This window comes from Mastomys coucha, unplaced genomic scaffold (genome assembly GCF_008632895.1).
Source record: "Mastomys coucha isolate ucsf_1 unplaced genomic scaffold, UCSF_Mcou_1 pScaffold6, whole genome shotgun sequence".
In the NCBI taxonomy this organism is placed as follows: Eukaryota; Metazoa; Chordata; class Mammalia; order Rodentia; family Muridae; genus Mastomys; species Mastomys coucha.
The window spans coordinates 7,875,914-7,891,816 of NW_022196912.1; the positions used below are offsets into that span (position 1 = coordinate 7,875,914).

The 15,903-nt window shown below is 46.6% G+C and overlaps 2 long non-coding RNA genes across 2 annotated transcripts; one reads left to right on the forward strand and one right to left on the reverse strand.

Moving 5' to 3' along the window:
- The first annotated feature begins 1,414 nt into the window (after positions 1-1,414).
- On the forward strand, positions 1,415-4,554 carry LOC116079945. Its single transcript, XR_004114240.1, has 2 exons — positions 1,415-1,488; positions 3,914-4,554. It is a non-coding gene; the product is annotated as an uncharacterized LOC116079945 (long non-coding RNA).
- LOC116079946 lies at positions 1,569-5,060 on the reverse strand. The gene is made up of 3 exons (XR_004114241.1): positions 5,011-5,060; positions 4,540-4,596; positions 1,569-1,704 (listed from the first exon to the last, which is right to left on the reverse strand). It is a non-coding gene; the product is annotated as an uncharacterized LOC116079946 (long non-coding RNA).
- Between the last annotated feature and the right edge of the window lie 10,843 nt (positions 5,061-15,903).

The window sequence follows — 15,903 nt, forward strand, 5'->3', positions numbered from 1 at the left end:
GCTTTTGCAGGGGACCCAGGTTCAATTCCCGGCACTCACATAAGGTGGCTCACAATTGTCTATAACTTCAGTTCCAGTGGATCTGAAGCCTTCTGACCACCTCAGGCATCTGCAAGCATGTGATGGACATAAACTCATGCAGGCATACGTGTGTATGTACAATAAATAAATATCTCTTTTTTAAAAAAAAAAGATATCATGCTAAATAAATGAGGCAATCACAAGAGACAAATTCAAAAAATACAGGACAAACTCCTTATTCTGAAGTACTGAGAATATTCAATTCATAACCAGAGTGGGGGCTGGAGAGTTGGGGCTGGAGAGAGAGTGGAGGCTGGAGAGAGAGTAGGGGCTGGAGAGAGAGTGGGGGCTGGAGAGAGAGTGGGGGCTGGAGAGAGAGTGGGGGCTGGAGAGTGGGGACTGAAGAGTTGGGGCTGGAGAGATGGATGGCTCAGAAGTTAAGAACACTGACTCCTCTTGTAGAGGACCAAGGTTCAGTTCCCAGCATGCGTATAATAGCTTATAACCATCTGTAACTCCAGTTCTAGGGGATCTGACACCCTCTTTTGGCTTCTTCAGGTACCAGGAATGCAAGTAGTACGTATATACAGGCTAAACACTTATGTAAATAAAATAAGATAAATCTTTTAAAAGGTGTAATAATGGTTGCCAAGGGCCAGGAGAAAGGTGTCAAAGAGTTATTGTTTATTCGAGAAGAGAGTTACAGTTGCTCTGTAAATGCTAGAATGTTTAAAATGGTAAATTTCATATTATATCCATTTTACCAAATTTTATAAAATGGCTTGCTAAGGAAGTGGCGTACGGTCGCATGGCATACAAGTTGCAGAGGAGACGCAGAGTTGGCACTCAGTGACTGAGTCACTGATGACCCTGTCACTCCATCTTTCCTCTGGGCTGTTGCTGAGGGTGTAATGTGCGCAGCTCATGACCACGGTGTGGTTATTGCAGTTAAGAGACATCACATCCCAGTATGACACGTTACAGAGAAAGAGCAGTGGTACTGGGTGACTTTTGTATGTCCCCTCTCCAACTAATATGCTGAAAGTTGGTGTCCAAAATGATGGCATTAAAACATGAAGTAGGTGATTAGGTGGTGGAGGTTGGGCGCCATGAATGGGATGATATCGATATGCTCCAAGAAGAGACTCCCCTTGCTTTCCTCCCATTTAACCAACAAAGTACTTTTCAACCTTCCTAAAGCTATGACTCTTTCATACAGTTCTTCATGTTTCTGTGATCCCCAACCATAAAATTCTTTCCTTGCTACTTCATAACTGTAATTTTACTCCTGCTATGAATCATAATGTAAATATGTGTGTTTTTGAATGGTCTTAGGTGACCCCTGTGATGTCATCTGACATCCTGACCTCACAAGGGGTCACAACCCATGCTGTAGAAGTACTGTGTGTGAGGACCAGCATGCGAAGAGCTAGAACCCTGCTCTGAACTTCTCAGCCTCTAGACCATGTAAGCAACAGATATCTAATGTGTATCGATTACCCATTATCAAGTTAGAACAACAAAAACTGGCACACAGAAGGAACTCATTTCCCAGAAGGCCTCTTGTGTTTATTCGCACCTCACCGACCCTTCATTTGCCGCCCTCTGTTGTCTGTGGGATCGCAGTGGGAGTCTGGACCCTCAGGATTTGTCCTTTGGGGCAGAGCTCAGAGCTTCCTTTCCCTGAAACAGAAAGCCACACAAAGTAGGAGACATCCCTGAGCAAATTCTTCTCTGTTAGGGAGATGAGAGTGGTAGAGCAGATGCTGAAACTGTCTGCTGTGGATTGAAAAAGAATACTTAATAAGCTAGCTTGTAAGTCATGTGCACTGTTGTTGTGGCCTACTTTCTGTAACGTGGACCATCAACACCAGCCAGCTTAAGCTGATTCACGGTCCTCCTAAAATACATCTATACGATCTAGTTTTGTCATTCATTGGGTACAATTGCCTGCTTATAATGGCTTAAAGGTGTAAAAATAGATTGGGCTACCACTGAAATCTTTATAATTCAGCACTGAGAGTTTTTCAATGGAGAGACTCTAGGGAAAGGGTAAGGAGCAGGAGGCACAGAGAAAGACAGGGAAATGTGAGTTAAAGTATCTAAGGAATGAGTCGGTGTTTCTTAGCTACGCTCCTATGAACACACACGTGTGTACTCACATGCACACTCACATGCATCCCAACGTGCCCCCTCTGCCCACACACACAGAGGAGCAGACTGGTAAGAACCTTGGCAGCAAAGCCAGAGAGTCAGTTCTGAGCCCACTTGCCCACTTGGTCACAACATGAGCCTTAGGACTTGGCTCACTTCATCTCCTCGGTTTTCTGAGATTCTGTTTCTCACACAAAGAGAGGACAACCAGGGTCCTCCCAGGGGACTGTGGAGGAACTCTGTCACCCAGACTCCTTGCCATCACAGCCCTCAGCTGCCTGCCTCTCCTGGTACCTCTTGGGGCCTGGCTATTCCTTCTTGGCTCTTCACCCTTGATTTTATCACCATCTGTACCCAACCTTGGAACAAAACTCTTTATCTGTCTCTGCTTTCAGATCTTCAATGCCTCATCTCCCCAGTGTCCCTGAAAAGAGCTCTTCAGAGACATGTCTGATCATGCTATCCATGGTGGCCAATCAGCTGAGAGCTCTATCCACCTCTCATGCATGCTAGTTAGACATATATGTCCTACATGACTCTGGCTTCAGCTGTCCTTATACTTCTGGGGTGCACCATGTTTTTGTAACCCAGGTTCCATTGTCTTACGCAGGCTAACACAGCCTCCTTTTTGCAGAGTCTGGTTCTACTAACCAGTCCCAGAAGCATCTGGCAAGCTCCATTCTATGAACCTTAAGCTCCTGATAGGTCTAAAGTTGTTGTGTGGATTAGACAATGTCCAAGGGAAATGCCTGGGACAGTGTCTAGACTCTAGTGAGTTCTCAAACAGATGGTGGTTATCAGCAGATGGATTCTAGTTCAAGCATCAGTCCCAGAAAAATGACCTGTGCCTTTGCTAGCATAGTCTTATCTTCATTTCTACCTACCCTTTGCATGGACCTGTTCCTCCAGCTAGGACATAATTTTAAATCTATGTAGGCTTTCTCCATCTTCTTTATCACAGAGAGTAAGCTCCCAGAGAGCAGGACCTCTGTGTATTCACTTTTGAATCTTCAGAGCCTGGCTCCAGTATTTCACAAGGCAGGCATTTTCCTAACTGCTTATGTATCCCAGGCAGCTAGCAATCTATCAACAGGCTTCATAAAATATCACCATTTGCCCAGCCCGGTGCCAGCCTGTTTACAGAATCATAACTGCCTATGGAGACCAATGCCATTAAATATACAAGAACCCTTCCTTTGAGTTTCTGTCCCCTGGGCAGCCTAGTCAGGTCCCTCTGACTGAGTAACCCAATGTCCTTTATTCCCACTCACACTGAGGACTAGAGGGGAACTTATTTACTAAATACTCAGGTCGCCTTCTCCTCTCTCTTTCTCCTGGTGTACAGAGAACAGAATAGCAAGATGCCAATGTGTCTGTGATAGCTCCCAGGCCTTTTGGCTACCCTCATTTTCAGGGATGGCAAGTACTTATGCACATGATGAGACCCATAGAAAGGTCTCCATCAAGGAGGGGTGAGCAAGGCTCACATGGTTGGTCAAGTTCCTAAAAATAGTCTTCATGTCCAGAACACTCTCTTCTCTGAGCCCATGCCACAAGGATAGACTGAAAGCCTGCTTTACCTCATTCCCCTCCCCAAGCCAACTCCGTTTCTATATTGCTCTGAGGTTAATAGCCATGTCGTGTGGGGTCATAGAAGACATCTGTGTCTCAGATAATATGCTTACGATGATTACCACACGTAATTGACTGACCTTCCCGCATTCTTTCTCCGCTGCAGGCCGAGGCTGATAGGATGAAGCAAGCCATGAGAGTTTATTTTCCATCACACACCATTGTGCGGCTGAGCAAATATTTTAGCAAGCTTTGAATGAACTACCTTTTCAAGTTCAAGGTTTTCAGAGTTAAAATAGGAAGCCATGACAAGCCTCATATTAGATTTTAAATCAACGTTGGGCCACCCTACTTAGGGAACAACTATAGACATCATGGAAAATCAGGTTTTGGGGATGAGAAAATCAGGTTGTGGGAGCCTTGTTCTGCCAACTTCATCCTTCTTTGCTTGGCCTTGTGAATGGAAGCAGTGTTCTTAAAGAATTTCTAGAGGACAGGAAGCATTAGCCTCTGGGCACCTAGCACTTTACAGTCAATCTACCCAGTCCTGGCACTGGCCAGAGGAGATGTAGCCATGAGTGCTCCCGCATCTACCGGCCTTCCCCACCTTCACCGGACTTGACAAAGGGTGTACATGGCAAACTCTCAGCAAGTGTGGCCCACCTTGGAGGCAACTGAAACACTTGATCCCAGAGAGAATGAAAAATTGAGAGAGACAAATGAAAGAAATCCCCCAAAAGCAAACTTCAAAATGTTACATTAAGATTTTAAAACTTCTTAATAATGTTTTACCTTAGTTTGATTCCATCTATCTAGCAATTAATCCATCAGCCTTCACAGAACACACACCTACAGGAAACACAAGTGCAAGTCTCTGGGCTGCATTCCGCTGTGCATTACTAATGTGTTAACATTGGGGAATTCCAAGCTCCATCCCTCTCCCACCCCACCTTTTCCATATCAGCCCCAAATATCACAACAGATGAGGCTGGGTCGAGATGAGCATCTCCCCTGGGAACCAGCCTGAGTCTACAGCTCACCAGCTCACCGGTATGACCTTGCCCGCTTTAAATTCCCCATGTTTGCACTCAAGCCTCACTGCATCTCATCAAACCTCTCCAGGGCTGCATCTCAAGAGGATGAACCAGAGGCAAGTGTCAATAGGAAAGTTCCTCATTGAATGTTATCCCAAGGTGCCACTTCACAGTGGTTTTAAGGGCAACAGCCCGAATGGCATTCTAGTTACTCTTTAGAGAAATTTACCTGGACTTCTGAGCTCACCAATAGTTCATAGAAGTTGTCCATGGCCTTCTGTTGGTGCGGGAAAAACAAGGAAAAGGGGGTGGAGGGAGGAGGTTGCCACTGCTTAACAGAAAAATTATACATATTCTAAACATATGGGTGATCTTTAGAAAGCTCAGCATCACTTCATAATTATAATCTACAAGTTTTAATTAACTAAAGCTCTGCAAATCATAATGCCTTATTAAAATGCAATTAATCCTTTGATTAAAAAACAAAAAGCACAAGTATTTACAACGAAAACACAAGTAGAATAATTACAAATATCATGTACCCATTTCTTTTATTCGGGTGTCACTTATGATGTTGCCTGCTCCCTTCATTAATTCAAACACACACATTATCTCCCATCCACAGCAGTGTGACTGACAGTGGCCACCAAACACACAGCACTATATCCTATTGATTTCGGCAAATCCCGAACAATGTCATTTGCATGCTTGTTTCTGTAATAATAAAGATATGCCATTCAGAATTAAAGCCCGGCCAGGCTAGTGGCAACTAATTGTGTTGTATGTAATGAGTGCAATTTCAGTTTGATATCACCCTCAGCTTTTCTTGCCACACTCGCTAAGTACTTTCAAGTCTTTGTGGGGAAATAATTGATTTTTTTGTGCTGTGGGCACAAGAAAATTATTATGATCTTTTGAATAATGCCAAAGAAAAGACCATGAATGATTTAAATTGGTATATGAAGAAGGCTTCGCTGTGGACTGCGGCTTGACTGACATCTGCTAATGCCGTATCTAGATTAGCAGTTCTTAAGGAGGTAGCTGATACGAAACTGGTAAAACAGAAAAGGTTGCTCCTGACGGGGGTGGGGGGTGAGGATTGCTGCTCCATCTTCAGTGTTATCCAGGGAGGACCAACAATTTGGGGATTTAAGGCATGACACGATTACATAATTGCCTGGCCTTCACCACTCAGGGTATGCTTCCGCTGATAAATGACACATTTGAAATGGGCAGATAGGAGAGGGCTGAAATGAGATTGTTACCCAGCTGCAGTTCACTTGGGTGGACCCACCTGCAGTGGGCAGACCCCTAGGTCTGGCACATGAAAGTTAGTTAGCATCTTTTTCTGACATTCAACTCCGGGAAGAAATGGAGAAAGAAATGGAGAAATGAAGAAAGAGTAAGAGAGCTACTTTATTCCTTAATCTTCTCATTAGGAACAACTGCTTAGTCCTGCTGTGAGCTTGGCTTGGGTCTGGCAGAAGAACTAAAGTTGTATGTGTGTGTGTGTGTGTGTGTGTGTGTGTGTGTGCGCGCGTGCGCGCGCGTGTGCACACGCTCATGTACAAGGGATTTAACCCAGGGCCTTTTGCTCATAACATCTTTTTCTAAGCAAGGAAAGCTAAACCCAGACAAGTTTCCTTTGTGTCCATGAAACCTTGCATCTGTAAACCCAACCAGGACAACTGGTCCCCCTCCCTTGCCACCTACCTCCCCTCCCCCAGCCAAGCTTTTCCATTCCCAGTGTGGCAGCTTGGCCATTAAAGACAGGGAATAAACACCTTAAAAGGGATGGCTCACCAATTCAAAACACATTTCCACCTTAAAATGCATCCACCTTCTGAATCTCATTCTTTAGAGGGGACTGTTGTTAATTTAGTTGGTCATAACTAAATAGTTTCTAATCTGGAGCAGGAGGCTGCTGGGAATATTGGACAGTTTAAAGGTTAATCACCATCGCCTGGTTACACAAGTGAGGCAGAACTAATTCCTCCAAAGGCAAATGGCTTGCAGTTTTATCAGCAGCGCAGATTAGAAGTGTTAATATACAGAACAGAATGGACGCTTAAGGGCCGGTTTTCCCCTTATCGGCAAACTTTGCAACAGAACTCAGTTTCTGCACAACCTCTGCACTTCTATAATAAGGCCCCTTATTTTGCCTCTCGAGCAGAACTATCAAACAATCCTGTCCAAACCACTGCCACCAAAATCAGGGTATTACAGACCACGGCTAATTGGAAGATCACTATAATGAAGGAAAAGATAAAATACTTTGGCTGTTGGCCTAAAATGTGGATCAGCACAACATAGGAAGCTATCTTGCTATGTCACATTCTGAGAGATTTACATAAACAATAAACTCACACCAAAAGCAATCCCCCCCCAACACACACACCAATACATCTTTGTTTACAGTCAATGCAACCTAAGGCAGCCTGGAGGAGGCGGGAGAGCTTCTTTACATACGGCAATATGATTAGGCCAGCAGTTTTGCAACCCTGCAGCAGAGCAGAGGCTGTGCGTATTTCCTCTCTTGCAATCAGCAGGGAGAAAATGGTTTTTAATGTTCTCCGTGCTTCCTATATCATAGATATTTAAATATTTGGACCACTCAATATGCTAAAACGCTCACACTCTCGGCACAAATTGACTTCAGTGATTCTGTGAGGGCTGCAGGTGCCTTTCCAGGGGAAGGAGAAAATGGAGTGTGTGGAAAGGGGAGGTTAAAAGGCTGCTGGGAGCTGGTATCCAAGTGACTTGGTAGGTACCGGGAGGAGGAGTGCAGAGGTAGGTGTCAGAGGCTTCTGTTTCAGAACAAAATTAGAGAGAGCCAACCTAATGGGCAGGGTCTCTTTGGTGGGGCGTATACTTATACCCAAACCAAATACTGTCACTGAGAGCAGGCCCATCACTCTTCTCCGTCTGGAGGCCTGGTTCCATTCCTAAATGTGTGAGATAGCCAGGACGAAGTCGTCTCCAAGCACTAGACAATGTCTCCGCTGCTGGCTTCCGGCTTTCCCTGGGTGCCCTATTCCCTGTCTTTCCAGAATCTAGGCAGGTAATAAAAGTGGGGCTTCTAGGAGGTAAACACCGACTTCTGTTGTTCCTCTTCCCACTCTTTTCTTTTATACTGGAGGATTGTGTAAGGAACCATGTCTTTCTCCTGTCTGGCCCACAGTCCACAGACGAGAGAGTTCCAGTCAGGGACTTCATAGTGTCTACCCCCCTGCCCAATGTGTTTACTGAATGCCTCGGATGCTACAGAGGGTACAGGCTGCTCCAAAAGAATTAGATAATTTTATGTAAGAAGATTAAGACAAAGTCTGAGGCTGTGCTACAGGAAACAAATGGTCACAGAGCAATGGAGAATCGAGGCGTCTGGAAAGACAGCTGACATTGGCTCCTTAGCCATGGCAAGAAGGGACTTTGTTTCCAGTGCCTACATCCACCACTTTACTAAACTAGCATAATCCCTCACTACATTCTAAGTATTTGGCCTCCACACCTGTGGGTCGCCACCCCTGGAGAGAAGGGTTGAATGACCCTTTCACAAGGGTCACCATGGGAAAACATATTTACAGAATGATTCATAACAGCAGCAAAGCTACAGTTATGAAGTAGCAACAAAAATAATTTCATGGTTGGGGTCACCACACCATGAGGAAGTGTATATTAAAGGGTCGAAGCATTGGGAAAGTTGAAAATCACTTCCTTATGCCTACAGATAAGTGTAGTCCTCACCCCCCCCCCCAAGGAAACTTCTCTTTGCTCAGATGGAGACTATAACAGAAAACCACAATCAATCAAAATGCAGATATGTGGATCCTGGTCCTAATGGATGTATCCACAAAAAAAAAAAAAAAAAAAAAAAAAAAAAAGGAAAGAAAAAAGAAGAGAAAAGGAAAGAAAAGAAAGAGGGGGATGAAGAGAGGAGAATGGAGGATGAAGGAAGGGAAGAGGAGAGGGTGGGGAATGAAGAGCAAATGGAGAGGGAGGTGGGAGAGAGAGAGAGGAGAGAGAGAGAGAGAGAGAGAGAGAGAGAGAGAGAGAGAGAGAGAGAGAAAATTGCTCTGGGAGTTCAAAAAAGAGCTAAACATGTCTCATGTTTAGTTGTGTGTTTGCTCACCAAGCATGCATTGAATTCCTACTCTGGTCCCATGTTGTAGAAACTGGACTTGTTTACACAAGGGGAACAAGGCACTTGCTGTCAAAGTGTGACCTGCACACAACCAATTGACCTCTAGGCGTTGGGCATTCATACAATCGAGTGCTCTCACACAAGGAGCTGTGGTTTCAGTGAGTCCTAGTGAATGCCCAGCAGGTGCAGACTCAGGATGGTACTTGTGTTAGATGCAGAGACACCTAACACAAGTGAGAAGAGAGAGCCTTTGCTGGCCATGGGTCTGGTGGCTGTTACCTGAGGGAAATGGGAAATGAGGTCTAGCACTAATAGTTAGAAATGGGAAATTTCGCTGCAGATTTTTTGTTGCTGGTAAGATTCAACAGAGAAAGAAAATACTGACAACACAGGAAAGACATTTTCTGGAAGAGAATTCCAGAGAACTGATTTGAAGGGAAAAAAAAAAGTGAGAGTGGGGGATGTGGAGGTGGGGGGAGGGGAGATAAAGGGCAAAAGAGCATGCTGGTCTGGAATTGGCAGAAGGAGAAACAGCTAGAAGATTGTGAGGACTTCCCGAGAGTTCTCAGAGGCCACTTGAAAGTGCTGCTAAGAAGGTGAAAGTGAGGCTGGTCAGCAGAGCCACATGTGTCTCTCCAGTCAGCTTCCAGGGCTTTCCAGAGAAAGGACTATATTTGTCCCACCTAGGAGGAGAGTCTAGGGCCTCAAAAACCAAGGGGACTTCAGAAGTGCACAGATCGTTTTATGTAGGAACTGGAGCAACCCTTGGCTTCCTGTTACCAGGAATCAGCCCTCAGGCCTCACTAGGCCCTGGGCCAATGTGCTTCCATCCAGATGGGTAAGCCAACAGGCTGTCTGTCCTGGGTAGCAGGAAGGGGGAAGCCTAGGGGCAGAGAAGGTATCCAGGGCTTCGGAATAGCCAGCTGGCAAGTGCCATCCACAAGGCAAGAAGCCCTCCAGAACTTCTCAGCGCTGATGAGAACCATGGCCTGTCAAGGGATGAGACTGGCAGAGATGAGCACATTACCCCTCTGCACTTCTGTGCACATGGGCATCCTCTGTCTTCAGAAGGGACATCTTCAGCTTGGCCTGACCATCCGAAGCCTTAACCTTGGCTGTCCATATTGTGAGTAAACATGGATGCCCCTTTAGGGTAGGCACTATTCCCAGTATGTCCGTAAGAGTGCATGCCATCCTTTTCAGCGCTCCCTTTCCTGTGAGCCTAGCCTCTGACAACACCGAGTCTGAGCCATGACAGCAAACTTACTGAGAATCAAATAAAAGTCCCCAGTGGCTATTTAACCCAGTGGTGACTGCAGTAACTGAGTGAGTTTTCTTCATCTGCGGTTCCCGCATTGAATGTTTATACTTTTATTATACTGGGCATCAGATACTATGCTGACACTATTTCTACATTTCTATTACTGTGATAAAACAACATGATCAAGGCAAATTATAAAAGAATCGATCACTTATGGTCCCAGAGGGTTAGAGTCCATGCTGACAGAGCAATAGCATGGTGGCAGGGACAGCAGAGAGCTCTCAGCTCAAGCTACAAGCCAGAGCTACAAGCTAACTAAGAATGTCCCCATCTTCTGAAACCCCAAAGCCTGCCCTGACATATCTCCTGCAACTAAGCCACACCTCTTGCAACTAAGCCACACCTCCTGCAACTAAGCCACACCTCCTCCAACTTGGCCACACCTCCCACAACTGGGCCACACCTCCTCCAAGTTGGCCACACCTCCCACAACTGGGCCACACCTCCTCCAACTGGACCATACCTCCTCCAACTGGGCCACACCACCTAATCTTTCCCAAACAGTTCCATCAACTTGGGGCCAAGTATCCAAACATATGAACTTGCAGAAGACATTCTTACTCAAACTACCACACTATGGTTACAAGAATTAATAGATGAGCCTCTCCAAAGACTCGTTTTAGGGGGCAGAGTATGCACGAATACTCTAGCGCCTGTGAAGAAAGAGTTTGTGAGAGAGTTGAGATCTCCCTGGGTTTCCAGCAGGAGTTTCTTAGAGCAGGCAACATTGGAGCCAAGCTCAAACAATATGAGGACAGTCCCTGGGAATCAAGGCAATTAAGGACAGAGGGAGAGTGGAAACAGACACTCAGAGAAGAAGAAAAAACAGCAAGATCCAGAAACATAGGCCAGGATGGAAAACTGTGTACATTAGTTAAAGGCGGGTATTTCAATGTTCATGAGTCAACAAGATATATTAAATAAGGCAGTAAATAGAAGCAGCCAAGACGCAGGGTTATGGCTTGATAATGACGGGTGTGCAGGAGGTTAGCCCTGTGCTCTAAGGTGTGGTTTAGATGAGAATGCCCCCACAGTCTCCTGTGTTTGCAGACGTGGTGGGAGCTGGCGGCACTGTCCTGGGAGGTTATAGAACTGTTATGAAGCGGAGTCTGGTTGTTGAGGTGCCACTGGGAACCAGCCTTCGAGTGTTAGAGTCTAGCCATGTTTCTGGTCATTTCTCTGCTTCCTGTTATCATGCATTTTCTATGGTGACAAACTGAAATCCCTCTGAAGCCATGAGTTAAAAGAAATCATTCCTACCTGAAGTTGTCTGTGTCTGGCGTTTTGTTACAAAGAACTAAAAAGTAACTAGTATATTTTTCTAGAAGTAGTGATTCAGAGTTTGCTGGTTAAATATTCAAAACATCTCTGTAGAATGAAATCTCTAAATAATAGACCTGACTGCAAAAGGGAAGCCATTTGTGGGGTTAGGGTTGTTAGGTACTTGGGAGTTGAAGTAGCCTAACACACAGGAAACCCCTTGATAATAGCTCCTCTTGTATATGAAGGATCAGGGGTGTGGGTGCTTTGAAGACACAGAGATGCTTTCTTGCCGTTGTTGTTTTTGTTGTTGATGATGATGATGATGTTGATGTATGTCCGTTTTCTGCACAAACATTCTCAGATCCCCACCCCCACCCTAAGTCCTCAGATCTTGGCCCCAGATTCTGGTGATAGGATCCAGAAGTCCCTGCCAAGTACCACTAGAAACCTGCTTTGACAGGGCCAGCTCTTCTCTCCCTTACTGTCCTTTCTGCTCCTCTGACCCCCAGCTCCCTGCCAACTCCTTTCAGACAATCACTCCTCCTCCCAGGCTCCCACGGTGTAAACACGCTTCTGAGTCTTCGCCCCTCACCTGCTCTGTCTCTCTATGCCTGTCTCACGCTGTGCAGCTCATTCCAGTGGCAGACCCCAGCTCTTTCAAACTGCCCATCTTGCACAAGGACGACTTCACATCTGATACAGAATTCAGCGGTTAGGAGACAAACACCTCATCAAAGAGATGTGGAGGCTGGCCACAGAAATGGAGATGAAGACTCTCTTGGGAAGTCAGGCTGGCACTCAGGAGCACAAAGAGGAGTTGGAAAGTGTTTCTGCCTCTTTCTTCTCCCCTCCACCTTGTTCTTCTGTCCCTCCATAGTTCTCTTCCTCCTCTCCTGTCTTCCTTCCTCTCCTCCTTCTGGTTCTCTCAGTCTATGTCAATCAACCATCCGGCAGGTTTGCTTGCTTTGCCTCCCCTTGGCCAGCCCCTCCCCTGCGGTTTTGCCTAGCACTGGGCTTGGGGTTTACCTGGCATTTGTTCTTCCTTCCATTCTCCAAGGCCTCTGTCTCCTATACTCACTAACAAATGCTTATCTGTACAAGGAAGGAAGGACCTAGTTGGCTCTGTTTTCATAAACCTGTCTGCAATTGAGGGCCCTAGTCCCACCAGCCACAGCTGGAGAGGCGAGGAAAAGAAGGGAGATCGTTTTTCAGTCCTCAAAGCCTTCTCCAGAAGGGTGGTGGGCAAAATTCAGTTCCCTGAAAGAGATCTAGACCCCCAAATATGTTATTTATAGACATTCTGCAACCAAGGCCATACTCTAAAGTAAGAGAAACCCTCTGGCTGTATTTTGGGGACCCTGATTCAGTCTTTCATGTTGTTTCCTTGTCTACAGGAAGGAATGGCAAAGTCACTTACGACACTTGACCTTGGCTTTAGAACTGTCTTCTAGGGACATTTTAACCCTCTGACCAATTCCTCCTCTTCTGCCTGAGCTTGGCATTGTCTCTCGGCAGCATTCCAGGAAGAGTGATGGATGGTCAATCAAGGACAACTGTCCTCCAGAGAGGCTTCAAACGGGCTGAGGGCAGGAAGCGGGGTAGTGACTTCAGCACTTGTGTAACACAGAAGCATCCGTCTATGCAGATGGAGAGATGGACCGGGCTCATTTGGCAGGCAGGAGGGAGAATTCCAAAGGGACCTTCTCAGCCATGGCCATCTGAGCAGGTGGGTCTTCAAGATGGAGGTCAAGGTCGGGCTGGAGGAAAGAGGCTATGCCACAAGCCCAGTCCCAGTCATCTTCCTCCACAAGGGAGGCTGGAGGAGAGGAAGTGCCCCTGCCTCTGTCTAAGGGAGGACCTCATCCTGGCTGTCCCCAGGTGAGTGTCAGGCAACTGTCTGGGTTGTCTCTCTATAGGAGGAAAACACACTCCAGGAGAATGAAGAAGAGGACATAACCACTCCTGGGTGTGGTTGAGGAGAAGGTTTTTATTGTAGAGATGAGGGAGAGACTAGCCAGAGGCATCTAGGAGGATCCAGACTAAACACGGGCCAGACAAATAGAGGTAAGAAAGGAAGAGAAGAGAGGAGACGAAAGAAGACCAAGAAGGCAAAGAAAGCAAGAGACCAAGAGAGTGAATGGCAGAAATGGCTGCATTCTATAGGAAAGGGAAGCTGGGGAAAGGGAAGGGATGTTCAGAGGCTAGAGAGGTTTAGGAGAGAGGATAGGAGTGAGGCGTGCCGAGAGGAGCCAGGACTCCATAACAGGTCCTTGTGATACTGAGAGGGCCTGGCCAGCAACTGCTTTGATATATTAATAGGCACTCCAGTTCGCCATTTGTCCTGACTTTTCTTTGGGACCTAACACAGAGCTTACTGGCCACGACACACGCAAGACTTGTGACCATCGGGCTCATTTCCTTGACCACTTCCTGCCTTGAATATACCTGGCAGGGGATTAGGGGTCGGGGGCAGGTCGGCCAGACATTGAAGGTCTGCTTACTGCTTTCACGACTCTCCTTTAGTGCGCATGCTTTAGACTGGCCTGGCCTGGCCTACATCCACCAGTGTTGGGTACAAAATAGACATAAACTTGGGGGAAAAGAATAGCAGCTGCCAGCTGTGTTCTCCAGCCATGCATTTGGAGTTAACTGTTCAAAGGTTTGCCTGCTACGAGAGGAGTTGGTATTAGCCCAGAGCCTCTTAAAGATGGACTTTGAAAAGAGACCAGAGACTGGGCTGGAGAAGTGGCTCAGCTGTGAAAGGCTCACCCAAAGAGACAATTGATGGGTTGGAGAGATGACTCAGCAGTTAAGAGCACGGGCTGCTCTTCCAGAGGACCCAGGTTCAACTCCCAGCTCACAACTAGAGTTGGTGGCTCACAACTGCCTGTAACTCAGACAGGCAGGCAAGACACCAATACACATAAAAGTAAACAAACTTTTTAAAAGAAAAACAATTGATGCTGGGCGGTGGTGGCGCACGCCTTTAATCCCAGCACTTGGGAGGCTGAGGCAGGCAGATTTCTGAGTTCGAGGCCAGCCTGGTCTACAGAGTGAGTTCCAATTGGCTGCAGAGCTTTGGGCCTGCTGGCTATTCAATGCACTTCAGAGTCTCAGAAAGGGAGGAGGCTTTCTTGGTTCCAGGACACTCCTGCTCCAGGGCTCTCCACGGACAACGACGGGGATAGGGAACTCTGTTTCTTTCCTCGTGGCTTCTGTTCCCCCCCCCCTTCCTTCCAAGTGAAGAAGTGGCACATGTTAGGGACTTCTGCCTTGGTTGCTTCTTGATGGGGAAGGAGAGCGCCAAGAGAGCTTCTGAGACTGAAATGTTTTTCTTTTCGTTTGCAAGAAGTTGGTTTCATGCCTGCTAGCTCCTGCTTGAAATTATTCTCTGCTGACGTCAGAACCATGGAAGCAGTTCTACCGTTTGTTCGCCACCCCAAAGGCCAGGATATAGATGGTCTTAGAGGCCCCTGCCTTGGTGAGCACTTCCCCTCCTTTGGAAAAACATAAGATAGGCTCTGAGACCCTGACTGCTCCCCAAGGGCTTGGAGAACTGAACCAGACCCTCTGGAAGAGCCATGTGTCTTCTGGAGTGTGTCTCCCGGTCACCTCTCAGAAAGGCCAGTCAGCCTTGTGCTGTGCTCAGTGATGAGGATCGGCCCCACTGGGACTCACCCGACTTGCAGAAGAACTATCTGTGGGCCACTCACAGCTATATTCCTACATGTCCCCAAGGACATTCATCCCTCAGAAGTAAAAATCAGCCCAAAGAAAACCAGGGCTTTCCCAGAGTTCAAATGCTGTTGTACACTCACTTCCAAGTGCTATTTTATTATAACACGTGGTTGTTGGGACAAAGGAGACAGCTATTTGAGGTCTTCATTGTATTATTGCTACCAACTTCACCTCACCTGAACTTACCGCTCTACACCTCTGTGGCAGTGTTAAGAGAAGCCTGTTTCCCATCCCATGGCAATGTTTGGCTTTTACCTCTGCTCCTAAGTAACAAGTAACTGTCACCGAAGGATTCTTCAGGGGCACCCAGAGGTGGTGCTGATGGGTAATTGGCTCCATCTCTAGCAGTCACGGCTCTACTTGGGCCTAAAACTCCTTTTCAAAAGGAATCATTTGGTTCCTATAGAGTCTCCTAGCAACGTGGCTCCAGTGCAGTGGCATGGGCTAGCCTGGTCCTGGTCTAGGCTCCTATTATAGACCAAGACTCAAACCACTGCTTCTACCTAGACTAGATCACACACTCAACTCTACCCTGTCTCCTCCTCTGACTCCTCTGACCCAAGTCCCACTATCCTTTGGGGTCAGTTGAGCCCAGTGAGCTTACAACAGGGAACATTTAGAGATCTTACTACCACAGTAAGCCCCACGGCTTCCCTAGA